We start from the raw sequence: 12,278 nt of genomic DNA, 5'->3' as shown, positions 1-12,278 counted from the left end.
AAATAAGATACAAATGTCTCAGTATTGGTAAAAGTATGGCATGTTGGGCTCTGTTTTGTGGTTGTTGAACAGAAGATTAATATAACCATCATGACAATAATCTGTTAATCTGTTTCAAAAGCCTCAAAAATGCATTTATTGTTTTACCTAGTAATTCTTTCCCTAGGGATCTATTATATGAAATAATCAACAATCCAGACAAAAAGTTATACACAATGATTTTCTTTGAAGCACTGTTCATAATAATAAGGCATTGAAAATAACCTAAACCTCTATCAAGAGTGGCAACATTGAGTAAATTATGGTATATCTATAGTTTGGAGTATTGTGCAGACATTAAAATGATATTTAAAATGAATATTTAATAGTGTGGAGAAATGCATAGATAGGTAAAAAAAAAAAGGGCAGGATGCAAATTTGCTTATATTGTGGAACTAAGATGTTAAACAATTTATTATTCAGAGGAAATGCGTAAAGATATTAATGGTGGTTTTATTCAGGTTTTGGAATTGTTCCTGTCAGACAATTGTCCTTAATATTTATTTTGGAAGCTTTACAAATGTCACATTATAGGGTGTTCCTTCACTTTCCTTTTTTTTCAAAAAAAAATTAATGTTTGGGGAGGGCACATTAGCCTGAAATGACCTCAATCAAAGCTACTTTGGAATACTTGTAGAGGTCACCTGATAAAATTTGTGGAAATGGAGGCAAAGGAGTTGACCTTTGATATAGTAATTATTTTTGGGCATGGTCTTACAATTACCATTGTAGAATGACATTGAAAACAATTCTTCAGTGTAAAACCACTTTTAAAAATAATAGAATGAGAAAGGTTTAGGGCTTTGCTTGTTTTTTTTTCTTTTTTTAATATTGTGAATATATTACCCATAGGAGCAACAGGAAAATAAAATGTCCTAATGTATATGAGTGGATACTTTTAGCTTGGAATAAATTATCTAGTGAGCCCCACAAATAGAATTCAAACATTGTACCTGAAAAAACTTTGTGGAAGTAAAGATGATTTGTGCCAGGAAGCTGTGTTAGATGACCATATGAATTGTTTAGATAAAATAATTTCAAGGAAATGTGATACAAGGAAAGATAATATTTCTAAGTTCCATATATATGATTTAGATATGCATACATAATTAAATTAATACATTTATATTGTAAGTATACATTTGACCATTGAATCTATATCTAGTAAGTATTAAGCTTGGCTAAAAATAGCAATAATAGCATCAAACATTTTTAATGGTCTTCTCATTGTGAAAAAGGACAATTGTCTAATATATTCAGGGTTGCTTTATATCTGGTATATACTGTTTTGCTGTTAGGATTGCAAAAGAGTGAAAAGAAGTTTCTAGTTTATAATTTGATAGGAACTTAAAGTTGCAGATACCGTTAGGAAAGGAAAAACATCCTTAATTTCACTCTAAAGTAAGAAAAACAGATCTCAAACCCTTCCTACACAGGTGGTTTGAAAATGTGTAAGACGCATAGAAATTCTAGGGAAACTAAAGTGGTGGAGAAAAGAGAACAGAGGGAAATATGCAGAATAGAGCTGCTATGAATGCTGGACATACACTTTCCATTTTTTTACAATTCTTTTTTAGGGCTTGTTCTTGCACTGGAAACTGATATAATTTTTTTCTCCTTAACACTCCAACCCAATGCTCAGAACCTTTTTATTTCCCATGCTGAAGTTCACAAAGAACTGGAAAGAATTCCTTTCTCTAGAAAGAGTAATGGGGCACATCCAGCCCTTGATCTGGAGATGAAAATCAGCCCTTTGGATTGACTGCAATGGTGTTTGAAGCCTTTGTGTTGTAACCTGCTGCCTTCTGGGTAAAGAACTCCAGGTAGCATAGTGAATACACGGGGTGGTCCTACTTAGCCTATCTGAAAACTGGTCATATGAGGTTGCCAATTTCCTTCTAGGTGTATGGGCATGAAGTTATGTCCATACAGACTTTTATCTTGTTTTATTTTTTGGGTAGTGGTAGGAGATGTTTATATCAGTCTAATATTGCTGTGTAACTACCAACCATGAAATCCCAGTGACATCAAGCATTTGGCATTTATTCTTATGGATTAGCTGGGTTTCAACTGATCTAGGCTCAGTTGGCTTTGGCTCCAGATTTCAGGTTGGGTCCAGGTCTGCTCCACATGTCTCTTATCCTCCTGGCCAGGGCATGTTCTTCTCATAGTAGAAGTTAAAGAGGCAGGCCCAACCATTCAAGTATTTCAACCTGCCAAAGCAAGTCATAGGGCCAACACCAATGTCATGGCGTGGGGATGCACCCTTCACCCAATACAATAGCCTGTACTAAGCTATTCTTTATCACATCTACTCTTCTATTTGAAACTTTTGAGTCACTGGAGTTGGGACACTGATAGCCGCATTTCTGCTTTGCCAGTTGGATTCTTGTTAGGCTTTGCAAATAGGGGGCACCAGAGGGAGATGGCAAGCCTGGAGAAGCAGAAAGAACTTGCTCTTTCCTATTTGCTTCCTATTAGCACCATATGTGCTTCCTGCTCTCACCATCATCACCACAGTCTCAATTCTTCACCCTGGCAATAACAGATTGTTCTAATAGCAGCAGCTGAATCCAGCTGGCGGTTTCCCCAACACTTGTAGAACTGGACTCATTACGCACCTTTCAGAGACTCCAGTTTCACTGAGTCTCCTTCTCAGAGTTTAGGTCCCAGTTCAGGGTGGCCCTCCTGCAGGTTCAGAGATAACAGCACCAGCTGGACAGTGCTCCCTTCTCAGAGATCTGTAGGGCTCCTCTTTCAAGCTTCTAAATGTAAATCACTCCAATCTTTTTGTTTCCTCAGCCCTAGGGGTGGTGGCTGTTTCCTGAGGTTGCTACTCCATGTTACCTTAGGGGTCTCTTTTTTCTCTTTTCAGGTACTTGGTTAGCAGTTCTTTATAATGAATTATCAATTCTTTATCATTAAAGTTTCTCTCTTAAAATTACTGATGCAGTTTCCGTTTCATGATCAGACCCTGACTGATTCAAAGCCAAACAATGTCACTGGCCAAGCCCTAGGTAAGAGGGCACATGCTCTATCTTGAGAAGGGGGTGGGTTTATCACTCACTGTGCTGGGAGGTGACAGAGTAGCTATTATACTGTAATTTTGTTCTCAGATTAATCCACATTTCATTTCTTTCTTATTTATAAAATGCAATGAAATAAGTTCTCTCTGTAATTGGCTCAGAGGAAAAAAAAATATCTGCTGTGGAAGATACTCCTCTCATGGAAGGAGTGAATATTTTTGAATAATCAGTTAATGCAACTCAGTGTCAGAAAAGAGATGAGATGGAAGATGGGGAAACAGAGGATTCTGTGTATTTTTTTCCATTCTAGCACCAAAGACCAGGGACTTATTTGAATTAGAATAGTTACAGTTGGAAGTAGAAGGGAAGATTTTAGTCCTTGGGTTGGTTTGAAACCCATTTGATGAAGGATAACAGAGACAGAGAAACAGAGAGTAGAATAGTGTCTTCTCTGACCCAACTCTTTTTATTTTTATTTTTCCAGGTTTCTCTGCTTTAAAATCAAGAAAGAAAAAAAAAAAGAATCTTTTCTTGAAGAATTAAGCTAAAATAGAATATTTCAGAAAAACTTTGCAACCCTTAGACAAAAAAAAATTATGCCTCTTCTCAACCTCCTTCCTCCCTTTCCCCTTCCAAAGGGAGAAGAGTTAGGCACATTTTTTCCTCCCATTAACTACCAACTTTTGGTTATAAAACAGGTGCTGACTTCTGTCAGACTGATAATCTGTCAACTTTGAGGTATTTATATCTTGAACAAGCTCCATGTAATGGATCATATACCATAACCTCACTGGGGCCTAACTTTCATTATTCCTATTAAGATGCCATTTCCAGAGCTTCTTTATTCCTTTAGACTTTTCAAAAGATTGCATAAGAAACTCCAGACTTTGCAAACTAATTATACTGAAAATAATGGCACTAAGCACTAATATTTACCAAAAGACATGTCTTGTGTAAAAGAAGGAGAGATTAAGAGCAGACACTTTCAAAGGCTGGGTAGTCCCTTCAAAGTCATTTGATATGCATATTAACCTTCTGATGGCCATTCCATACTATCTATTAAATATTATGTTTTAACACATTAATTTAATTGTTAAGAAGGAGAGATCTAGCAATAGTCCTATAATCCATTATCTCCGTGTATTAGTGATGCCCCTGGAAATACAGAAGGGTGATCTGGTTGAATCCTCTTGTAAACATGATAATGACAAACCTCCTAGCAAACGTATTTCTGGCAGTTACTAGCAGGAGAATCCCTATATAGGGAGTGTCTTATGATTACTTGTATCCTTGAAATTATTAATACAGCTGGGTATTGGGAAATATCTGTGATTCTTATTAGTCTGATCTGACAATGCAATCCTCTGAGCTATCTTGAATATAGACAGTATTTAATGTAGGTACAGGATGGGGAGAAGTTGACTGGATTGAATAAGTAGCACAGTGTACTCAGAACCAGGCCCACCTTGAGCAGTTATGCAGATTGTTCATTTCACTAAACAGTAGTTTAGTCCACTACTGAAAATTCTTACTGTTACATCATCAAACACTGATCAGGTGTTTAGAGGTTGACACAAACTAATCCTTTACATTTCCACTTGTCTATGTCTGGGTTCACCCAGAAGCAGATCCTGAGGTGCAGAGTACAGTAGTTTGGGGGAGGTGAATGGAATATTTGTAGGAAGTGGGGAAGTTGTATCTTTCCATAGCCTCCCTTCTGTCTTTGTTAGGAGCTAGAAGATGCATGGGTATGAGTCCCATGGGTGGGTGAGGCTGGGAATGAGATGGTAGGGACAAAACAAACAAAGAAACAAACAAACATGTGAACAACCAACCACATCTCTTGTTTAATCCTTGGCATGAGCTACATGTGTCTTTTCCTAAGCATGTCTGGTGTCTTAAACCATCTTATAAGGACAAGAATTGTGTCTCTGTATGTGTTCTATTCTTCACAGGACCTAATGCATTGTCTTATATAGCTTAAAAGTGTTCAATGTGTATTTATTGAATAATTTGTGGCTGGTCAGAGTTTGATGATTGGGGAGAGAAAAAGGGCTGAGCTATGAAGTGGAATGAATAAAACCTTCCCACTTCCTCCTTTCAGACCCTCTTCAAAACTTAGGTTGTAGGAATTGACAGCATTCTGGATCTCAGCATTATTCAAACTGAACCCCCAACTTCCTCTCCTCAACATGTTTTCTCAATACAAAGTTCTGTGGGTGCCTTTTAGAGGCAGCTGCAAGTGTGACCTTTTTAGTACCAAAGATGACTCAATAGCACTGGAAAATCTTAGAATTATTCTATTATTACTCCCTCCCTCCCACCAACCTCTTCCCACCCAACACTTTTACAGAGAACATTTAAATTTAGGTTATTCAGAATCTGTTCTTTTCTGTGTTATGAACACTGAAGTCAGTATCTCATTGGCCAGATAATTTCAATTCACTTATCCAGTCTCTTGCTTCATTTCACAAAGGTTTTAAAACAGTTTTATATGTATCTATATAAAGTATATAGGAAAAGCTAGAGGAAAATATAAATGCTAGATTGTTTGGTACAGATTAAAATGGAATAAATATATTAAGAAAACAAATAATCACAGTAGGATGGACTAATCAGGAAAATCTCAGAGTCAATTAATCCATTATGATGTTCACTTCTGCTCATTCAGGTTCCTGAAGTTATTTTTTTATGTTTTTCTGCTGAGTTGCTCTTAGACAGATAGTATAATGGGAAGGATAACTGTTAAGTAATATCCATCCTTTCCACTTAAGTTTATTTCCAAAGAGGGAAAAATATGAGAAAATTTTCTAAAGGATGGGAGTTTTGCAGCTTGTTTTGGTGAGAAGCCTAGATACTTCACAAAGCAAAACATCTTAGGATATTGTCATACAAATAGAGAATGACCTTTTGTTGGGGGGAATCACAGTTATCTGGAAGGGAAGGAGAATTAGGAAAATGGAAGAAACTTCAAGGAGAAGGCAAACTTTTTAGAAGCTCACACTATTGAAAATACTGTGGTCAAACTGGTTTCAAGCTTTACTTTTCGTGCTTTAAGTTTTAGTGCAGGGAGAGATCTTAGAGTTCATTTAATTCAGTGCTTCATTTTACAGATGACAAAGCCAGCACCCAGAGAGGTTAAGTGACTTGGCCTCAGTCACACAGTGGCGTGGGGCACAACAATAACTGCATTTCAGGTTGTCTGACTCTTAGCCCTGGGCGCTTTGTACTACATCTCATTGCTGCATCCAATTAATGCCATTTTGCAAAGGAGGCATCCAGAAGCCTCAGCAACATGGACTAGCAGGAAAGAGGAGAGGATGTGGGATACAATAAGAGAGCTGGAGACACTGATCTGGTGGATAGGCTGGGACATGCTAGTGCGCAAAACTCCACAAAGAGTATGGCACACTTTGATTTGGTTCTGGCAGAAAGAAATGCTGGGGATTTACCCCAGTGAACAGGGCAATGGGGGGAACTCAGGAAAAAGTATATTCAATGATGGAATCTAAGATTTGAGATCATTTGTTTAAGATGGGTTCTAGTTGTGGGTTGGGGTGACAGGATCTATACCCAGGTGACTGCTCTGGGAAGGACTATGATGCATATCAGAACCTCAGCAGGAGAAGGTTAAGGCAGGACCAACTCCAATTCCAGGATGGAACTTAGGTATTTGTTAGGGAAATCCTTTGACTCTACATTTTACCAGATAGAGAAAGGTTGAACCTTGGAGGAAAGTTCAGTGATCAGGGATCACCTCTATTACATAGATTACCATGAATTCAGCAATATTCCCATGCCAGTCTGTAAGTGTGGTTGAATCACCTATTATTTCTTCATCTCATCAGGACTGACTATTTAATAAGAGGGGATGAGCATGCAGGTTTAATACCTCTTAAATTTAGCTGATGGACACTATAGAAGATAGATTGGTGATATCCTAGGCATGTGTGTACTATATCAGCTAAGATGTTTTCTGCTGCAAGTAACAGATCATCTGTTTAAAATCAACTTGAACTGTATGGATGTTTATTTTTTACTTAGCAAGCAGTATAGAGGTAGGCAAGGTTGTTTTGGTGACTGAAAAATGTAATATTTGAGTTTTGCCACTTTACCATTCTTAGTATATTGATGATGTTTCTCTCTTAGTTGTAAGGTGGCAGGTGTAGCTCCAAGCATCATTTCTCATTATCAAAGAAAATTATTTCCCAGAGGCTTTTCTTGGGGAGTTTTTCTTACATCTCATTGTCCAGAAGTGATTCATCTATTAGGTCTACACATATTTTTTCTCTGTTGATGTTGGGACATGTTTCTGTCCTAGGTCCAATGATTAAGACTTGTGAAGGCCACACTCTTCTGCCTCAAACTTAAAAACATGTTGAATAATATAATAGAAGACATGGAGAAGGATATTGACTCTAATTTGTGAATAAATGCTACCCTTTCTTCCCCTTTGATATGATTATGCAAATTATCAGTTTGGTATTTTTGGTACTTTGGTACTTTTTCTGAAATTAAAAAGCAAAAGAAGGACATTTCTATTGACATCTGAGTAATTAATTTTGGGTAAAAATAACCCACATAAAGAGTACTGTGCAAACTCTCTTTATCACATTCCCCTATCTTCACAGGAGGACATATTTAGGGAAGATTTTGGAAGTAGAATATTCACTTAAATGTCTTTAGCCATTTTTGTTTGTTTGTTTGGAAATGCAAAAAAGTAAGTCATTAAAGGCAAACATGCCCAATTTTAGTAAGGTTCCACCAGCAAGGCATATAACCTAGGGTGTAATCAGCCACCTAGATTTGAGACCCTCATTGAGCATTCACTAGCTATGTGACCTGGTGGCAACTGGCTCAGCTCTCTAGTCTCTGTTCCATCATTTGTTTTAAGAGGGATTGGAGGGCTTTTTAAAGGTGTTTGGAGAAGCTAAAGCTTTCTAGGTGTTTCCTCAGGCCTTAACTCAAGAAGGTTCCACCAGAGTCAGTCTGCCTTTATGCATTTTACACATTCAATTTCATGGGAAAACAAACAAGCAAAATACAAATAAAAAAGTCCTTTGACCAAGGGATTCTATGCCAACAAAGGTTTGTAAACTGCTTATGTATATGGTAAACAACCAAATTGACTTTTCCTTGCAGAACTGATTTTTTCTATAGTAAATCAAATGAGCTCCTAATTTTAGTCAGCCCTGGATCGCAGAAGCAGAGCTGGGTTATGATGAGCCAGACAGGTTGTGGCAAATGTTCCAGCAATGTGCTCAGAATCAGTAGCTCCATCCCTCAGATCAGTGGGAGCTTCACTGCTAAATGATTTAGAGAAAACCCATGTCTCAAGTTAGAGTGTTGTTGTGCTTTCCCTAAATAGTGGAATGTCAGAGTGGAAAATGGTGGCAGGTTGGGATTGGGACAGGAGGCACTCCAAGGATTCCTTTCTTCCTGTCTGTGTAAGTAAAGGCACTTTCGTTGAGGGTTATGGGAGGGGAATTTTGGGGATTTATGGAATGGTTGGTACTGATAAACTCTAAAAATTATCCTTACTTCTGATAGTGCCCCAAAATGGTGATTATGGTTTATGATCTTCAAAGAAGTTCATGTTCTTTTATCTTTTTCCCAGGGGATAGATAACATATGTGAGCCTCCAAGTGGGTAATCTGGAATATATTTTCCTTCCATACACCTTTTCTGTGCCTAATGTTCAGAATCTGCCCAATTGACAAGCTGATGAGGAATGCTTCTGCTATGAGACTGATTGGAAGATTCTGAACAGTCAAAAAAAAAAAAAAAAACCCTTTTGTTGTTTTTATTTGAGCTTTCCCGTATGACAGGGGCCCATGATTAACCAACTCTCTTTTCATTGTTTTGTGCCTTAGAGAAGAGAACTTTAGAGACACATTTCTAGAGCTGCCAAAGGAGCTTCAGAGAACTTTGCATTCTTATATTAATTGAAAACAATATTTGCATGCCTTAAGAAATTTACCATTTGTTAGTTACAAAGCAGCACATAGCAAAATGGAATGGCTGTTCATATTTTTCCTCTTATATCTTGTGAAACAATAGGAATGTGCCATTATATAAGAATGTGTTTTATTTGTGTTAAATAATTGTCAGTGAAAAAAAGATTATTGGCAGTGGAGCTCTCTCTCAGTTGCCCTACCCTTTATCTCCCTTCTCTTAACCTTCCCTCTTTCTTATGCTAATAAACGCATACCTAATGTCTGTAAAAGATTAGCCATCTTTTCTTTCTGTTAACCAATGTCCTCAGGGTCTCACCTTCCACCCCAAATGACTTGACTAGAAAATTAACTTTATAAAACAATGACAGGTCCCTTCCCATGAGGAATACTAAAAACATGTGTTAAGATAATCATTTAATATTCTCATATTTATAAATTGCAGAATTTCAGCCTTCCTAGTTCATACAAAAAGGCACACAAAGCACCACATCTTTTTTTGCATTGGTTTGGTGATAGAGTCATCAGTGAAGACCAGTTTGGATAAGAAAATGAGCTAGACAAGATTTTAGTTGTGAATTCATTAAAATGCTTTCAGGACATTCCATTTTCCTGAATCCATTGTATACAATCAAAGGGAATACAAGGTTTCTTCTGGGGAAGTTCTTCTGGGGCAACTTATCATCTAACCATTACTCCCCAACTAAACTTAACATATTCCAGCATTCTCTCTCTTTCATCATGGAAGGCAGGATTCTTGGTTGCAAACAACAGAGTACTCTAAGCAGAACAGGATATCAGTTAAAGATTTTAGGTAGCTCACAGACTCAGAATTATAAGGGGACCAGCCTTGGAAGTACACAGCCAGAAATAATATTCAATTATTTCCCATTGGAGGTGTTCTAGCGAAAATACTGTAGCTTCCACTGCTTGACAGCAATTCTGTGGTTCAAATGGAGAAATTCCAATCTGGAGGCCAAAAGTGCTATGATTTCTTCTCCTAAAGAATTAGATCCATTGCCACTGTGCTAACCTAAAGATGGATTCTGTGCATGCTATTTCCTCGTGCTGCTCCTTTTTTTTGGGGGCGGGGGCAGGGAGGGAAGTAAACTTAGCAATAAAGATAGTTATGAAAATAAATTCTGGCCTCCACTTTGGTGTGATAGTATTCGTAATGCAAGAATTTTCCAAACACAGGAAGGCAACACAAAAGCCATAGATGACATATGCCTATTATGCTCAGTGCTCAGTAAATGGAATAATCAAACTTTTAGTTCTTAAACCAGAAATGTAGTATTCATATTTAATTTCTCCTTTATCTTAAATGCTCATCCAATTAATTTTCAAATTATGTTGATTTTACAAGCTTAACATCTCTAAATTCATTTTTATTTATTTATTTTTTTGGCTCCTTTGTCTCTCTACTCCAATCTAGGCTACCGTCATCTCTTTCTGATTTTATTGCTGCAGCTTCCAGTTCCCTTTCATCTAATCTTACTCTCCTGCCACTCTATATTTTCCAGTGTAGACAGAGTCTTCCTTTTGAACTTCAAATCTGTTAATATTGCTCCCCTAATCAAGTCTCATCAGCGGTATTACTCTGGCCTGAGGAATAAAGTCTAAACTGCTTCAGGTAGCCTAGAAGGAAAACCATGATGTGATCCCTGTGTACCCTTCCAGGCTCACCTTGTTCACTTTCCTCTCCCGCATCCTACTCTCCTTCCACTCCTGATTTCTTTCACCTCCTTGAAAGCACCATTCCGTCTCTAACCCCACATATCCTCACAAGTAAATTCCCTCTCCCTGTAACAGTCCCTCCTCAGCATCTCTCTTCCCCCATGCCTTACCAGTTCTCACACATCCTTTATATCTTCCTCGATTCTCTACAGTAGGTTCAGGATCCCTGCTTTGTGTTGCCAAAACTAATTGGATTTCCCCATCATAACACACATCACACTTTACAGTAATTGCTTGACGAATACCACAGCTTCAGGAGATCTGGGATGAAGTCTATTTTGCTCAATATTGCAGTCACAGCACATGGCATGGTGCTTGTCAAATGATAGCATTTATCAAATAAATGAGTTTGAAACTCTTTGATGGTTTCAAATACTCACGAGCCAATTAACTATCTAGCTTTGGATCATGTTGGTATGGCCTTTAAATGCAAGGTCCTATTAGGGGGAATTATTACAGTTCTTAGAAGATTGAACTTCATGAAACTTTCTATAGACTCCTCTGTGTAGGAATAACTTTGGATAATAGTTTTGTGATAATCTCTTATTGATAAGCTTTGTCCTCTGGCAACTTAATGAAAACACTATTTCATATATTCTTTAAGACTTTCTTCATTTCTCTTCAACTTATTAAAGCAAATTCACTTTATAACTTAATTTTACAGTCATTACAATGATAATTAATCCATTAATTTCCATTTATTAAAGTTATTATTAATTTCTAGAAACCTCAAGGCTTCAAACACCAAATCTAAAATCAGTGTTTTGCACAAGGTCCTTATATTTACTGGTTGTTTTGATGAACTTCTTGCCATTGGAAACTAGGATTTCTAATTCCTATTCTATATTCTATGTCACCTCTTCTCTCAGTTACTCACGCTGAAACAGTAAGGCTTGGTTATCCCTCAAATGGCAGCTAAAACAAAAGTATTTCATATTGTCCTTGGAACTTGTTTCTGAATTTACGTGTGAATATTAGTATATTTATTTTGGCCATTCAAAAATATATGCAGTGCACTAATTTAGCATTAATATCTCATTCTCTAAAATACCTGTCTTTTTATTACCTTTCTGTTGCTTGGGAGAAATGTATTTTAATGTTTTTATTTTAAAACTCTTTCTTTTGTACTGCAGGTTGTCCAAAGAATGAATAGGAAGGATGAAGAATTAAAGGGAAGGAAGAAATGAAAATTAGTTTGAGAAAATCTCTTTGTCAATTTTTCTGCTTAATTAATTTAACATAGGGGTATTGGATGTTTTCAAGAAGTAGAACTCCTCTCCACTATTCCTTGGCTAAATAGTCCGTCTTCCTGGCCCTCTCCTGAGTTTCCATGAAACTGCAAAGGGTCTGTCAAAGGATTCAGGGGTTGATTATTTTTCATGGGAAGAAATTACAACTTTATTTTCAGTAACTTCTAGGTGATATTTAGCATTTTCTTCAACTGACTGTAAACAACAAAGCTTAGTAATTTCAGCAGCACCTGTGACTTTGTCACCAATATAAATTATGAATATTTCTCATC

This window comes from Choloepus didactylus, chromosome 4 (assembly GCF_015220235.1).
Source record: "Choloepus didactylus isolate mChoDid1 chromosome 4, mChoDid1.pri, whole genome shotgun sequence".
Taxonomy (NCBI): domain Eukaryota; kingdom Metazoa; phylum Chordata; class Mammalia; order Pilosa; family Megalonychidae; genus Choloepus; species Choloepus didactylus.
This window is presented reverse-complemented; position numbering follows the sequence as displayed.